Source organism: Crotalus tigris, unplaced genomic scaffold, assembly GCF_016545835.1.
Source record: "Crotalus tigris isolate CLP2741 ecotype Arizona unplaced genomic scaffold, ASM1654583v1 scf7180000018786.1720131, whole genome shotgun sequence".
Classification (NCBI taxonomy): Eukaryota; Metazoa; Chordata; class Lepidosauria; order Squamata; family Viperidae; genus Crotalus; species Crotalus tigris.
In genome coordinates this window covers 876,734-895,138 of record NW_024097201.1, presented here as the reverse complement: position 1 = coordinate 895,138, position 18,405 = coordinate 876,734, and positions in this window count along the sequence as shown.

Here is an 18,405-nt window from a genome sequence, read left to right as displayed (position 1 = left end):
GGAAAGTAGTCACAATGCAATGATATTGCAGGACAAGAAATATCATTATAAATCTGAGGTTGAAGATATTTGGATGCTATGTTGCAAAAAAAAAAAAAAGACAATTATGGGACAACGGTGATTGAAATGGATCCAGTAGAAGAATGTGACAGACCTTCTGTCCAATCAGCACAAATAAATGCATAGAGAATATCTGAAGATTATTATTTTTTTTAAGTGAGTGGGGACAAAGATTCATGTACTGCTCACCTTGCTGTATTGGGAATAATAGTTTCTTTTTTTGTCCAAGAGATTTTTATTCACTTATAATATAAAATACTATTTGCAAAAGCAAATAGTAAAGAACAACAGTAGACGAAGGGAAAAAGAGAAGTGTGGAAAGGGGGGGGATGAAAAAAAGGGGATGACTTCTGACTCCCTCTGTTACAGTAGAATAAGGCATTAACATCGAATCTCAACTTTTTACATTTCTATAGTAGTATGAACTAGCCATTTCTATACCAACAAATCAGTCTAATCAGTAAAACCCAAAATGATAGTATCATTTTTTTCCCACCTCAAGCACAAAGTCCAGAAGCGGTTTCCAAGTAGAAACAAAAGTACTTAGTTTTTTTGGGGGGGGGGTCAAAACAGTCAGTTTAGCCATATCTGCTAATTCCATCAGCTTTTGTAGCCATTTATCCATGGTGGGAATCGAAACCTCCTTCCATTTTTGTGCATAGAGCAGTCTTGCTGCGGTCACTGTACATAAAATTAGAGTTCCAATTTTTTCCCCCAAGTCTTTTTCCATTAAACCCAGAAGGAAAGTTTCTGGTTTAATCTTTATAATCACTTTAAGAATTTTCACCATTAAAATATGAATCCTACTCCAATATTTCTTTGCTACTTTCTAATTCAGTTTCAAATTTACTTTAGTACAAAAACCAGGTATTAGAAATTATCTCTGTAAACATGTTAACATTCACAAGTGACAGAGATGAATTAGCTCACAAGATATTTTAAAAAAATCAAACAATTTTCATATATTCACAGATAAACATGAAAAAGGGGTCAGTCATTAAGCAATCATTAAGAGCATCTTGTAGCTTTGGCCAGGCACACTTTTGCATGCTTCCAACTAATGTATCAACTGCACCCATTCCTAAAGCGAGAAGCCCTAACACAGGGGTCTTCAAACCTGGCCCTTTTATGACTTGTGGACTTCAATGCCCAGAATTCCTCAGTCAGGCACACTGGCTGAGGAATTCTGGGAGTTGAAGTCCACAAGTCATAAAAGGACCAAGTTTGAAGACTCCTGAACTAGTGCAATGTGTCCTGACCTTGAAAAACCACCTGAAAGCTACAGTTGGTCAGGAATGCAATAGAATGGGCAGTGATGGATGTGCCATGATACATCAATGTGTCATCACTGCTTTGCAAGCTGCATTGGTTGTCCTGTGGCTTCAGGTGAAATTCAAAGTGCTAGTTATCGCCTATAAAGCCCTTTGTGGAATAAGTTCTGGTTATTTGAAGGACTATCTATCTCCAATAAATTTTACCCACCCACTAAGGCAGGGGTCTTCAAACATGACCCTTTTATGACTTGTGGACGTCAACTCCCAGAATTCTACAGCCAGCATGTCTGGCTGAGGAATTCTGGGAGTTGACGTCCATAAGTCATAAAAGAGCTAAGTTTGAAGATCCCTGCACTAAGGCAAGTTCCAGGTCCTTTCAACTAAGCAATATTGTCTATTGGGATGTTGGAAGCACATTTCCTCTGCCACAGCAATTGTCCCCTGAAACAGCATCCTCCTGGAGATGGCATAAAAATGCATTTTGTAGTTTCTTACTTTTAAAAGCCACTCAAAATTGTTTGGGAATCAGGTGGCCTCTAAATCCAACCAAATTAAAAAAAAAATTGTACGGGAGAATAATGGCTTCACAAGCATGCTGCATACCCCTAGCATACTTAATACTGACTATTAAGTTGAAAAGTTATATGGGTAACAGTCAAAATGAGTCTCCTGGGAGGCAGCGACATTGACAGATTTAAAGACAGAAAATAGAAAGCATCAAAACAAACTAATTTCTAAGTACAGATTGGGAAATGGGAAATGCTTAGGGACTTGATTTCTAGAGGTTTTTTTCTTCTTTTAATATATGCTATATACCAGTGATGGTGAACCTTTTAGAGACCGAGTGCCCAAAAACTGGCCCCGCCTCCACTCTGCCCCACCCTGCCTGCCCACAGGGCCACTCACCGCCTCCAGGACCCATCGTAGATCACCCAGGCAGCCCAGCAACACCATGGCGGCCACGCCTCTGCCCGCATCCCGCAGCATATTGTGTGCAATGGGGCATGAGGGCAAAGTCTTGTCCACGTTGCCTGGCTGCCATGTCCTTGGATGCGCTGCTCCGCGTGGGCCACACTCGGGGCGACTCTCCTCCAGCGGGGCTGCTGGTGAGGAGGGGATCGCGGGGGGAGGCAAGGCTGGGGCAACGGCACGTGTGCCCACAGAGAGGGCTCCGAGTGCCGCCTCTGGCACCACCACTGCTATATACATTCTATGTCAAGGCCATATTATTTGTGATATGGTATGATAGTACAAGCTGCCAGCCATGTCCAAAAGCAGTCTTTTCTTTTGATCTGGCACTCTTCTAATATTTTGGATTTGCATTTCCAAAATGACATGTTGATTGGAGATTCTAAAGTGTAACTTGTGCTAATACTACCAGCACTCTGGCAAAACTCACAGATCAAATGAAAACTTCATTTATTTTGTGGGCAAAACAATTTAAAAATATATGTAAAATTATATTCATAAGTTTTAATGGTTTTAATAATTACCAATGGTTTTAGAATTTGTTTATGTGTTGTATGCCACCCAAAGTCACTTCTTTTCTAAAAAGGGAAGGCTATATAAATTAGATGAATGAAATAAAATGAAACAATTCTAATTGTTGCAGTAGGCTGAGACTTTAGATAACAATTTCTTACCAGCTGTGGGCAACAATATCTTACCTTACAGTTACTGAAACTTACTTTTAAAAAAAATAAAATGCAGATAAAATAGAATCTTCGAATCAAGTTATTCTTAAAAAACAAAGTACTAAAATACCATTACTGATCTGCTCTGCATCCAGAGATTGTGCTATTAGGAATGTAATTTACATGCTAATGGTTCTTATTTTTCCTTCCTCCAATTGTTGCACTCAAATTCACCTCTGTTAAAAAAAGGTTATGAAAACATACCTTGCTCAATAGTAGTAACTGTGAGAGGAATCTCAGAGTCCTAGTGGACAATCATTTAAATATGAGCAAGCAGTGTGCTGCAGCGGCAAAAAAAGCCAACACAGTGTTAGGCTACATTAACAGAGGGATAGAATCAAGATCACGTGAAGTGTTAATACCACTTTACAACACCTTGGTAAGGCCACACTTGGAATACTGCATCCAGTTTTGGTCACCATGATGTAAAAAAGATGTTGAGACTCTAGAAAGGGTACAGAGAAGAGCAACAAAGATGATTAGGGGACTGGAGGCTAAAACATATAAGGAATGGTTGCTGGAATTGGGTATGTCTTGTTTAACGAAGAGAAGGACGAGGGGGGACATGATAGCAGTGTTCCAATAACTCAGGGGCTGCCACAAATAAGAGGGAGTCAAACTATTTTCCAAGGCACCTGAAGGCAGGACAAGAAGCAACGGGTAGAAACTAACCAAAGAGAGAAGCAACCTAGAACTAAGGAGAAACTTCCTGACAGTTAGAACAATTAACCAGTGGAACAACCTGCCTCCAGAAGCGGTGAATGCGCCAACACTGGAAGTTTTTAAGAAGAGACTGGACAGCCATTTGTTCCTGCCTGAGCAGGGGTTGGACTAGATGACCTCCAAGGTCCCTTCCAACTTTATTATTATGGATCATCGCACAGTCAGCCAGATGTTCAGACTGGATTTGGCATTTTGTCTACCTATCGAGTCCTTACCCAGGACCTGGGATAGGCAGATGTGGATGTTTGATGGTATTACAGATATCGTCGCAGGATGGAAGCAGTTCCTAGTAAGGCCGCCTTTTGCAATTGACTAATAGCAAATTTGTCAATGCCAATGGTGTTCAAGTGGTGCTCCAGTTGTTTTGGGATTGCACCCAAGGAGCCTATTACTATTGGTACTACCCTTGCTTGCTTTTGCCACAGTCTTTCTATTTCTATTTGTAGGTCTTTGTATTTTGTTATCTTCTCCAGTTCTTTCTCTTCTATTCTGCTGTCTCCAGGCACTGCCACGTCCACTATCCAGACTTTTTTGTCTTTCTTATCGACAATTGTTAAGTCTGGGGTGTTATGTTGCAGGTGCTTGTCTGTTTGAATTCTGAAGTCCCAGAGCAGTTTAATTTTATCATTTTCTATGACTTTCTCTATTTTATGATCCCACCAGTTTTTGCTTACAGGCAAATGATATTTTTTGCAGATCTTCCAATGCACCATTGTTGCTACTTTGTCATGCCGCTGCTTGTAGTCAGTCTGTGCAATCTTCTTGCAACAGCTTACCAGGTGGTCCACTGTTTCTTCAGCTTCTTTGCATAGGCGGCACTTACTGTCTGTTGCTGTCTTCTCAATTTTGACTTTATATGCATTTGTCCTTAAGGCTTGGTCTTGTGCAGCCAGAATTAGTCCCTCGGTCTCTTTCTTCAATTTTCCTGCTCTTAGCCATTGCCAGGTCTTGTTATTATCTGCTTTCCCAGCTATTTTTTTAATGTATTGGCCATGTAGTGCTTTGTCTTCCCATGCCTCTATTCTGTTCTTCATTTGGTCTTTCTTGTAGGCCAGTTTGGTCTCTCCAGTAAGCCTTCCTGATATACTAATTTCAGTGCATCTTCATCATTGTTCTTCAGATATTCTTCCAAAGCCATTTTTTCTTCTTCAACCATCTGATGTACTTGTAGCATTCCACGCCCACCTATTTGCCTTGGTAGATAAAGTCTGTCAATATCACTATGTGGATGAAGGGCATGATTCATTGTCATTATTTTTCTGGTCTTCCTATCCATTGCTCTTAGTTCTGCTTGAGTCCAGTCCACTATTCCAGCTGTGTACCTAATGACTGTGATTGCCCAGGTGTTGTTGTTTTTATTATTATTATTATATCCATTCACTTAGTTCTTAAAGATAGATTAAAGGAGTGACAGATTGAAGCTGATATTATTTTGCAAAAAAAAAGCTGAATGCCCATCATTCATCCAGCATTTCAACATTACATGTGTTCAGGTGTATAAACATTAGAACATCAAATTTCTTTCATTTGATATCCATTTTCTCTGATTGGTATCATTGAATTTAGCTATTAAAATCAGACTCTTTTATGATTTTTGGTTTTAAAGAGATTACATTTTTTTCAGTTCCTAAAATTCTGCCTATTATAATGATTGAGTTGACTCCCAAGGTAGTTAGAAAACTTTCTATGACCTTGAGGTTTATACAATATGGGTTTGCCATTGTGGATACAGGGAAGAATAGACTCCATAGATGATTTCTTGTTTTATGCTCTACTTATTAATTTTTGTCAGATCAAATCACAAAGGCATTAGATGGTAGGAGGTACAAGAAAATGCAAGTCTAATATAATCAAATGTTTCCGATGGGAATCTGATCCATATCTGTCCCTATTAAAACTGTGCTAAGGAAAATATGAAAGGATATACATTCAAGAAGGATCTGGAAACTATTTCATTTTGTCTTTACTGAATCAAAGAGACTGTAAGAAAAAGAAAAGTTATATTTAAAAATAACATTTATATATATACAAGGCAAATGAAAACAATGAGCTAAATTAAAGCAAAAAAAATTCCCATATTTATTTTTGAACTTTAATGGACTATGCTAAAAGAAGGCTTTTTAACTTGTAAGATATAGCATTTAGATGAAAATGTGTGTGTTTAAGAAAGAGACTACATGGCACAATAGCTGTAAAGATATAGTGAGGTGAATGTCACATAGCATTCAGTGATTTTCCTTGCAGAATTGAGAAAATAGGTGTGCATAATTTTCATTTGGTGATATCAGAGTGGTTTCAAAAGACTAACCTGAGGCAATTTATAACTGCTTTCACATCAAAACAGAATGAAAGGATACAGTCATATTTCAAGTATGCCAAATAGATACATACAAAAGAAAGTCAAAATAATATCAACTTGAAGCTTCAAGGACCATTTCTTTCTTCCCCTCTTTGCAAATGATGGCTTTCTTATTCTCTTTCAGTTCTATGAGAGAAAGGAAGGGAGGGAGGGAGGGAGGGAGGGTAGAAATAATATGCCAATAGCAATGCAAGCAACAAAGAAAAGCAAAGTATCAGAAAGCTTGTGCATATTGCAGATTGTTTTTCAGCATGAGTTCTGTCTATGTTTGATAATGCACATTTTTAATAGAATACATCAGGTCCTATAGCATTCTACTGCCTTTTCAGGAATCATTTGCAGTAAAGATCAACCCTGCACAGGTACTGCAAACTGCACACCAAAGTGCATATAACAGGTTTTTTTTTTTTTAAAAAAAGTTCCAAAATAGAAAGTTAGAGAATAACATAAATTTTCCTAAACTGAGACATATTCTTGCAAATCTGGATGAGTAAAACTTGGATTTTAGAAAGTTACAAATGAAATAAAGGTCCAGATAAATATTAAAAAAAAGGTTTTGGAATCCTTTTGGAATAAAGAATCCTTCCCATGAGAAAATGCTTTTGTATTAAACTTTTAAAAAGATAAAGAGGTTTAAAAATGGACACAAGAAGGAAGTAGAAAGAACTAAAGATTGCAATTAAGGGAAAAGAATACTCAAACTCAACTTACTAATACAGAATTAAACAAAATATTTTAACTTTGGAGATATTGAAGGACATTTTAAACAATGGACCCAGAAATTAATTTTAAGACTGTCTCCATCTATGTTTAAAATAAGTTATGGAAGAAGTATTACGTGATTTGATTGACACTGATTTGGAAGTAGATTAAAAATGATAGGTTATAAGACCAGGCACATACTATCATCTTTGGTGGACGTGCCCTAAAGCCAAAAGATTTTGGTCAAGAATACATATATGGTTAGAGAAAATGATTAAAAAAATATATAGATTTTAAGCCAGAATTATTTTTGTTAGGTATAATTGTGGGAAATTATGAGAAAGAATGTATATATTAACTGCAGCGAGAATTATATTCGCGCAACATTGGAAAAATACAGAATTACTAATGGAGGAAGAGTTCATCAAAAAAATTCTACATTGTGCAGAAATGGACAGGTTGACATTGAAAATGAAAGAGAAAGAAGACTCAGTATACTTTAGAACATGGGATACTTTTTATCAATGGCTAGAAAAACAAGATATAAAGGAACTTAATATGTATTAGTAAGTTAAATATTGGAACCCAGACAATATCTTGCTGATAAAATATTAAGAACTTATGACTATAAATTTTTATATATATAAATGATATATTATAAGAATGACATGGAAAAAGATGTTGTACTGGACACATAAAAGAAACCAGCTAATAATTAAAAGGATATACAAATAAGAATCAAGAGAATGACCTGGATAATTTTCCTATATTGGATTTACAAAAGAGACTTGTTAAAGCTTTGAATAATTTTGTGGGAAGAGCCAAAGAAAAAACAAAGAAATTAAGTTCCAGGGCATTATTTGAAGGTACTAAAGATCAAGATTATTAAAAGTAAAAGGATGGAATATAAATATGGCTTATTTGATCAAGTTTAAAATAGATAGGTTGTTATCTTTGGTAATATTTAAATATTTAAAGAGAAGGTGGTAAGTTATTAAAATTGTTTATACTTGCGATCAGGGGAGAAATAAATTTTTCATATATTTCTTCTTATTTATTATATTCTTGTTTTTTCTTTCTTTTCTAGTTTTCCATTTCTTTCTAGTTTTTTCTTTTCTGTACTTTCAATTTTTTTTCTTTTTAAATTTCTATTAGTTTTTATTGTAAATTGTAATTTTTAGTAAAATAACTGATCAAGGACTTTCTTGGGTGAGAGAAAGGAAAATGCAAGGTCATATATGACTTTGTGTGAACCTAAATCCCCATTCATCATTGTATGTTTGATCACCTTTGCTGTAAGGAACCACTGAATGGAACTGGGTTTATTTCATGTTCTTCAATGTGCCTGCTTTTATTTTTATTTTTCCCTGTTTAACACCAATTTGTACATTCAATTGTTAAACAAAATACTTTTTTCAACCAATAAATCACAAATCTTTAGAAACATGATTGGGTTTGTAATTGTGCAACAGAATAAGGTTGAAACTTTCAATTTTGCTAACATTTCCCATTGGATGATCAAGTCTGCCAGCCCATTTAGTTTGATTCCAATTTTCAAACTGCCAAGATATACCTTAAAGTTATAAACATAAAATATTATTTTTGAGGGCAATGTTAAATTTATTCCGATAACATTATACACAAATCATGTAGAATACCACATAGTCTTTCTCCTGTCTTCTGAATGAACTGAATTCTGCCAAGAAAAGCAACCCAAATATTTCATTTACAGTATCAAAAAGATACATCAATTTCAACATTTCTATAGACTGGGTTGATATTATGATGATTCAACCTGCTTTTTAAATTGATAAACTGTAATTTCAGTGTTCACAAAACTATTATCTGGGCCACTAAAGAAATTTGAGTAGTCATTGGGATTTTTGTTTTTTTTTAGTTCAAGGCCAAATCTTTTTTTTACATTTATATAAAATAAATATAAATATATAGTTTTTATTTTAAAATGTTTCCCATTGGTCTTAAATAATGCATTGAAATGACTTCTGCAAGACCAGCTGAAATCTATGAAAAAAAAAATCTGTTCCAGTCCTGTTAACAGATTTTTTGAGATGGAGAGACTAAAGAGCAATAAAACAGCAAGATTGTAGCCTATTTAATTATGGTAACTCCTTGGGCTGTTTGGCAGAAAAACAAGCTCTTTCATTATGAGTAAATAAATAAAAAATGAGAAAAAAATATCAGTCCTAATGAGAAGAAATCTCTTAACCATGTTTGCAAGGTTAGTGACCCCAATTCCAAACAAAACATAATGAGGGCAAAAGCTCAGAATCCTTATTCACTCTATGGGATCAATTCAAATCAGGTCCATGCTCCCACATAACATTATAGGAAAACTGTACTGATACAGTCATATGCTACCTATAAAAAGTAGCAAGTATTTTAAGTTTAAGTACCCTGAATGCTGTACTGGTTCTCACAGAAAAGACCTTAGAACAGACTGTATTTGCATTTGTGTAAAGTGCAAGGCTATTATTGATACCATGTCTGATTTCATTTCAGAGGAGGGCATGAATTTCCTTGAATAAAATGGGACTTGAATTCCCATGAGCTGATATTTAAATAAGAGTGAACCAATTTATTAGTTATAAGCAGAAAGAATTTCTCCAACTTTCTAGCTTTTTATTATTTGAATCCTTCCTTCCTTCCTTCCTTCCTTCCTTCCTTCCTTCCTTCCTTCCTTCCTTCCTCCCTCCCTCCCTCCCTCCCTCCCTCCCTCCCTTCCTTCCAATCTGCAAAAAAATCTTACAAGCCAATTCTATGACTCTAGTCTAGGGACTCCTGATGAGGACAAAAAGAAAAGCTCAGAAGCTTAGGAAAAGTGGATAAACTTTACAAGAGTCAAGCAGCCAAAAGAATTTGAGAGTTTGTTGTCCAGCACAACAAATGGAAGCATTGATCCTTGATATTACTTTCCCCCATTTAAATCAGTTAAATACATGCAAAGTAGAATGTTTTATAGTACCAATGCTAATAAACTTAACAACAAACAAAACTGTCTAGGAGAGGAAGATATCATTTATGTAATATTTGAAATCAGGTAATTAGCACACTTGCTAAAACCAGGGAAAAATGGTTTTTGATTATATAAAATCTGCTTTTGTGATTTCTTGTTTCTGAGATTCATTGAGTATAATCCATGCATGGGCCACTGCCTGGGCACAAGCGTGATTTGTCGCCAACTCATCATTCCTCATTTAATAAAATCATGCCGTGTTATTAAGCCAAGAGAAATTTGCATGTTTACTTGAGAGCAGGATTTGGCCTTTTTAGTGTGGGAAATTACCAGTTTCATCAAAGGATGCATTTTCTATAATACTTGTTGACTGACAGAGATTCTCTTTGCTAGCGTGGATTTATTCTTGACCCTTAATGTTATTTGAATGCATTTAATTAACTAGAGTAGCTGCATGGGATCTCTGCCATTATCATTTTTATAGCACCATACTCTAACAGACCTGATGGTCATTATAGCTACTTCCTGAGATCGCTGCAATTTATTTCTGGACTCCAAGTTAATCACATGGAAAATCCAATCAGTAAATTGATTAGGTATTAAATTATGTTCTTTGTTAATATTCTATATTCCTTCCCTTACAGTTCAAAGATGCTATTAACTTTCTCCTTTCCCCTTTTAACCCTGCTTGATTTTTGTTATTGCAGCAGTTTTTCAATTCATAGGTATGGCTAGTGTCCTGACACAGTTTAGTCACTAGGTGGCAATGGACTTAATTGTATCTATAAAAGATACTATCTTATGAGAAGAGAAAAGGAAGGAGAAAGAGTGCGATTTCCATTCTGCTTGCTTGTGTGCTGTGTATTGTTTGTGCATAAATAGACAGAGAGACAGACAGACATGCAAATTTATTTTGAGGGACATGTCCCACTTTTCTGCTAATAGAGCTTGACAATATATTATTTCTAAGTATGAATTTGCTAGGACCAGAAGCCTTTTGAAAATAATCTCCCTGCAAGAAGCTGAGTTGATATGTTTTCCTGAGTGTTTCCTAAGCTATGGAAGGCAGTCCCCAATTGCTTCAGTCTCACTCTCCCAGGATTAGAGTTAATGTTGGGACAATGGCAAAAACATCTCTCTTTTGCTAATCGGATTGATTCTTCTGGTTTGGATATTGCATGTTTTAATGAGGAATATTATAAGGTTTTAGTCTGTTTTTTTTTTACTGGTATGTTCTTGAAATTCTTTCATGATATAACATTTGAATTTATGTGTACTTTCTTCTTTAAAATATGCTGCTATGAAGCGATAATATGTTGACTTGTTAACACTATTTGCTTAAGCAATTATACAAACTTTCTTTCCCTCCATGAATGGGAAGGTAAATTATGCAAGTCTCTGTACAATTTTGAACCCTGGAAAATCAGTTTTAAATTATATGAGAAGCTATCAGAAGCAGGCAAAATCTTTTTACAGACATCTGGATTGTGAAAGGCAATAAAAACTGGGTCAGAGATGGACATAATGAAGAATCACTAGAGCTATTGTCGCAAAACTCAGGACCATATAATATGAATATCGTATTCATAATATCATTCATAATATATTCATATAATATGAATGTACCCGATTTAAAATTCCCTCAAAAAAATCAAAAGGACGGATTATTGTCGTATGTAGGCTTGCATCCTCTTTAATTTCTTCTCGCAAAGGTAGCAGCTACAGCATACTTCTTAATTATTTAGTTCACTGCATGCTACTCAGCCCTAATACTAATCATTGTCAATGTTAGCTTACAACATCAATGGGGACAGGGAAAGGAGAAAGTTAGTAGCATATTGATTGACTTCAACCTGGATGCCACTGATAACACCAGCCAGTAGCTCAGTTGTTTCAGCTTGTTTTATCTAGAATGCAGAATCTGAAATTGGAAGTAATGATGTGTAGCATTGTAATGCAACACTACAGAACAATAACTTTCTCAATTTATTGTCACCAATAAGAAGACTTCACTACTGTGCATCAGATTTCTACGCATTTCATTCTAATGTTGGGATTAATGTTAAGAGTGGACAACATGAATAATTCAAAATTAGCAGCTGCTAATTCGCCCGCCAACTTTAATTTGGATTGTATTTTTCCATAAGTCAATTTTTGTCTGGGATTATGTAGGGCTACAAGAAAAAGGATTTCCATGCTTGAAAAGAAGTTCGGCTTTCGTTGTTTCATCCTCTTTTCTTCTTATTGCCTCTGTCACATTATTTATGAATCCTGAATGAATGATATTATTTTTGTTTTATTTTTAAACAGCACCCTAAATTATTATAATATTTTTGTTGCTTACTTGTTGTGAAACATAGGTTTCACAAATGATAGGATGTTACAAATACTGTAGTACTGTACCTGGCTTATTCTCAACTGATTTTTGTAAATGGAAACCTGAAGTGGTCTACTTGCCATTTTCCTTTTTAGTCAAACACAACTCCTATATAAGAGTTTGCATATTATAAAGCTAAGTGTGGATTGAGATTGAAACCTTTCCTTTCTGTAATATTTGAGGATGGCTTTGGGATAGTAGGGTCAAATGTTTTTTTAACATTCTTATACATAATGCCTTTACTTCCTATGTATTGCAAAGCCTTTCCCTTCCTATGCCTTACCTGTTTGCAAAGGTTTTTGAATTCTACAGAACAGTCTTTTCTCTTCGTTGACATACTGTCATAGCTGAATGTGTGCACCAAATGGATTATTAAGTCCATCAGGCACAGAAAAAAAAAGTTAAATCCAGTCAGTATATAAGGTCTTTTACTCACAGAATTCCTTACTAAACGGGACACTGAAGATAAATTCTGCATCCATTTATCTCTCCAGCTGAACATTACATTTGCCTCTATTTAACGTCAGCACAGCGAGCTCTTATCTATGGGTTTGCTACAGCTAGCACATTTCTACCAAGTTGGTGTCAAAATGCAAAATTAGCAATTAATATAACAAAGCCAGCAAAAAAGAGAACTGTAAGTGAGTGAAAGTGATGGGCATGATATATGAATATCATTAGTGCTTTCTCAAAGAAAGTAGATGTGGTTCTGTACATGCCACAAGGCAATGCAGTATTTCAGTATTTCACTAGTCACTGGAATGCTCTGAAGCAGATGGACTGTGTGACTGATGATTCAATAATTGCTCTCATTAAAAATGTTCACGCTTTTAATTTTTTCCCCCTCACATTCTGTGACGAGCCAGGGAATGAAATGGTTCTGTCATTGTCAGCAGATAGATAATTGAGTTTGCTTTGATTTCCTGGGGTGCCCAATCCCTACCCCGCATTGACGGTTGACAACTAGTGACAACTAGTGCAACATTTAAATAGTTTCTGCCTATCTGAAAGAAGAGAAATATCATAGAAAAATATCCACACACTTTCACATTCTTGCTTCAGTGTGCCTAGCCAGTAATCCACCTGGCCCAGGAGACGGAAATAAATTGGTTTTTTTCTTCAAAATTTAAGAAGGGAAAAACGAGCAAAGATTTGAACATAGACTGAATACCGAATACTGACTATTGCTACACGTACATCATTTGAAAGGCAGTGGTTTTGGATGTTAGGAACTATTATATGGTTCTGCAAAAGAATGGATTCTTCTTATTCTTTTAAAAAAAGAACATTGATTATTATGATTGATTGATTGATTGATTAGTGTCAACTTTTAGTGACTGCATAGATAGTTCCTAACCTAGTTTTTCAGCTTTTCTAAGGGTGCATCTATTTCCCCTATGATCAAGTTTCTTCTGGTCCTCCTCTTCTCCTCTTTCCTTCCATCTTTCCCAGCATTACAGCCTTCTCCAGAAAGCTAGGTCTTTGTGTATTTCTGCAAACCAGGATAATTTGAGCCTTATCCATGGTGCATTTGTGTGTCAAGTGAAAACTCTGGGTTGATTTGTTAAATGATTCATCCATATCTTGGCTATCAATTGAAATTTCAGGAGTTTTCTTCAACACCATATGTCAAAAGAGTCAATACTTTTTCCATTCTGTATCCTCAAAGTCCACATGGATAGGATATATAAAATGATTGACAGTTCTGAGATCATTAAACATTTCCTGTAGCATATGTTCCTTGGGTCCCTAATTTACTTGGTGTTTGTTTGTTTGGTTTTTTTTTTTTTTGGTCCCTTTGGGACATGATTTAAATCCTTAGGTTCTAAGATTGGATTCTTTAGTTTTGCTATAAGAAAATATGAGTTAATCTTATGTGAAATTTCTGTGAATGTGGCTTAAAAAATACAATAATATGAATGGCCCAGCCCTTCCATTTTGTACCATATTTGATAGACCAGGGTTAAAATAAATAATGGCAATGGTTATTATACATGCTGATAATATGATGTTGAGCGTTAGCAATTAGGTCTTTAGTTCAGGGTACTTGTACTGTAAATAAGATCTAACTGCTTTTAGAATTCAGATCTAAAAGGAAAATATTTCTATCTGGTTCACATTGTTTTATAGAAGGAAATCATTGCAGCTTTCATCCCTAATGAAGCTAGATTGTAATGAGGAGTTGAAATGATTATTGAGGACCAGGGCATTCCATGGACAAATCATGTAACAAACACTATACTGATTATGGGAGCTTTGATGACCTTTGCTTTTTATTCACTTTAAGGCTTGGGATAGTTAATGCTCTTACAGAGAAAAAGTCATGAGATTTAAATCAGAGGTTTTCAACTTGGCAACTTTAAGACTTGTGGACTTTAACTCCCAGAATTCCTCAGCCAGCCCTGTCTTAAAGTTGCCAAGTTTGAGGACCTCTGATTTAAATCTCATGACTTTTTCTCTGTAAGAGCATTAACTATCCCATGCCTTAAAGTGAATAAAAAGCAAAGGTCATCAAAGACCTTCTCCGAGATTGACAAAAAGAACCTTTACTATTCCAACAAAGTAATGAAATCATGTACAGTGAGCTTTGATACCATCAATTTATAAATTCTAAGCCTTAAATTTCAGTATAAACCTACCATTACAATATGCCTAATCTTACCCACTTAAAAGTGGGGAGAGATTGAGAAAGATGTTACATTCTGTCTGGGGCCCCTCCTCCTATTTTGGGATTGTTGTCCTTCATATGTGAACTCACGGCATATATGTGTTTCACAAGTACTCCCTTATGTTGGCATTCAGACATAATAGTGAAAACATTTTTGGACCATTACAATAGAGTAGGGATCCCCAACCCCTGGTCCATGGACCGGTCCGCGGCAAGCCAGCAACCAGTCTGCACAAACAAGCAAAGCCCCATCCACAGGATGTAGGAAGCAGACAAAACCACACCCCCTCCAGTCCACGGAAAAACCACTTTCCACGTAATCAATCCCTGGTGCCCAAAAGGTTAGGGACCTCTGCAATAGAGCATCTACCCAAAGTGTTTTTCATCTTTTGAATTCTTCATTTGAAACAGGTTATCACTCAATATATTTGTTTTAATGTAGGTTAATTTCTGGATGCATCTAACATGTAGATTGCAGGTGTTATTATCAATGATACAACCTGGTTTCATGAAAGGATATCGAATCTCTGATAATATTGGATTACTATATTTTAGCAATGTGGTCAGACTCTTGAAACACTAATAGAGGCTTAGATGGATTTGGAAAAAGCTTTCGATATGATACAGATTAAATTTTTTAAACATGTTTTGAAAAAAATAATGATTTCTTTAACTTTTATCTCCTGGATTAAAATTTAAGTCCTTTTGCTTGAGTTATTACAAATCACATTATTTTTCCACAAATTATCATCAAGGATGTATTTCAATTATTCTTCCAGAATATCTTTCCTATTCAACAAATTAGAGACGTTCAATGTATATCAATGTCTGAAATAGAACAGAGATTATAACTGGATGCAGATGAAATTTTTACACCTATTAAAAATGGTCAAAGCTCTTTACTTTTTAAAACTATTTTTATCCCACCTTTATTACTTTTGTAAATAATCCAAGGCAGTGATCATACTTTATAATTCCTCCTCTTATACTTACATTTGTGAAAGTTTTGCAACAATAGAGCAATTTTTCTGGATACACAGTCCAGAAATAATAACAACCTGAATATATTTTACTGCCTGAGATAGGCAGATGTTGTTGTTTCCTGGTATTAAAGATATCGTCATGGGATGTAAAGCTGCCTTTTGCAATTGACAAATTTTGTCAGTGCTGATGATCTTACAGCTTCAGATGTTTTGGGATTGCACCCAAGATGCCTATTGCTATTGGTACATCTTTGCTTTCTTTTGCCACAGTTATTCTACTTCTATTTGCTGGCTTTTATATTTTCTGATTTTCTCCACTTCTTTCTTTTCTAGTTTGCTGTCTCTAGGTATTGCTTGCAACATCCACTATTTAGACTTTTTTGTCTCTCTATCCACAATTGTTAAACATCTGGGATGTTGTGTAGCAGATGCTTGTTTGTTTGAATTCTAAAATCCATGAACAAACTGATTTCTTCATTTTCAATTACTTTCTCCATTTTATGGTCCCACCAGTTCTTGCCTGCAGGAAGATGGTATTTCTTGAAGATATCCCAATGCAACATTGCTTTTACTTTGTCATGTCTTGTTTGTAGTCAGTATGTATGATCTTCTTGCAGCAGCTTACTAGGTGGTCCATTTTTTTCTTCATGTTTGCTGCCTATTGCTGGCTTTATTTGCATTTGTTTTTAAGATTTAATCTTGTGCAAACAGAATTTGACCCTCTGTCTCTTTCTTCAACTTTTCTGGTCTAATCATTTTCAAGTCTTGGTGTTACCTGCTTTGCCTGCTTTTTTTTTTTTTTTTTAATGTACTGGCCATGTAATACTTTGCCTTGCCATGCCCTTTTTCTGTTCTTTAAAGGCCAGTTTTGTCTCTCCAGTATTCAATAAGCCTTTATGGTTTACTAGCTTCTGTGAATCTTCTTCGCTTTTCTTCAGATATTTTCTCAATGGCCTTTTCATTTTCTCTTCAACTGTTTGGTGTCTTTGCAACGTTCCACACCCACCTATTTTCCTTGGTAAGGAGAGTCTGTCAATATTGCTGCATGGATGACTCCAAAATCCATTGCAGCATATTCACTGTATATTTGGATAGTGTTGAGCAATGATTCCATTTCAGATGGTGTTTTTCCATACAGAAGAATCAGTACAAGGACAAACAATAGCAACAGCACTTAGACTTGTATACAGCTTTTCAGTGCTTCACAGCCCCCTCTAAGTGGTTTACAGAGTCACCATATTGCCCCCAATGATCTGGGCTCTCATTTTACCCAACCTTGAAAGGGTGGAAGTCTTAGTGGTGGTAGTGAATCTTGAAAGATTCCTGTCTTGATTTTAATCTCTCCTATTTTAACCCCATCAATTATCAACCGTATTTTCCATTGTGCCATTGATCTTGTGCACAAAGCTTCTGATATTTCTAGTGACTCCTGCTATTTCTAGGCACTCGATTATCCATTATGTGGCAGGGGGTTCAATTCTTTTTTGTAATCCATCCAAACCACATTCAAGCTGGTCTTCCTTCTCTTACAGTTTTCCAAAATATTCTTGTCAATTAGGAATTGTCTCTCCTCTGTTAGGCTACCACACCAGTTAACAATTTCAAAGTTGTTGGTAAGCAGATAATTGGGGTATAGTTGCCTGGTCTTACCCATTTTGTTGGATCTCTCATTATCAGGTAATTTGCCTGATATTAACCAAAATTCAATTTTAGTTTCTTTAAGTACAGTTTGGCAATGAATGGATGTAAATCAGTCAGATATTTCAACCAGAACAGAAGCAATTCATTTTACATGAGGTTGACAAATACTTGAGCTTCCTTCTCCTTTTCTCTAATATTTCTGCTCTTAGTGAATTTTTTTTTTCATTTCAGCTTTCATTTTTTTATTCTCATCCATGTTGCATTCTTGTATTACTTTGGATTGTCCCAGACCTATACTCAGAACTTCACTGTGTCTTCTTTGTTGGATGTGGACTGATTCATTGCAATCTCTTCGATGTTGGATTGGTAAAATATTTCTGATCTGATCCTATGTCATTCCATTTAATTGTGTACATTTTTTTGGGAAGAACATAATGTAGCCATTTTTAGCCAGGCATTTTACTGACAAGAAACTGTTTATAACTTTGGCATTTACAATACATCTTTGGGATCTTGTCTTCAATTCCATCTGCTAGATAAACTATACTTTTGACACTTTTATCCATCATGACACATTTTTTTGGCTAATTATGTAGTTAGTAGCTCATTTGACCACACCCCATTTTGAAACAGTGCCTCCTGTAGTTGCCTTGAAGCATTCACTTGATGACCTTCTGTATGTTTCATTAGTTGTAATTTCTACTGCCTTCCAGACTGAGCAGTCTTTCTTTAGGTAATCTATTTTCTTGCAGTGAAAAATAGCAGGATTTTATCTTTTTCATTCTCTCTTCCTTGGTCAGGAACTTTTCTTGTCTGTTTTTGTTTTCTTGTCTCTTTCATCTTTCTTTCAAATTCAACAATTGGTTTGCTTCTCACAAAATGTTTTGCAAGGGTTCACATCTTGGTCTTTAGTCTAGGGATTTAATAGAGAGCTGTACATTTCCAGCAAG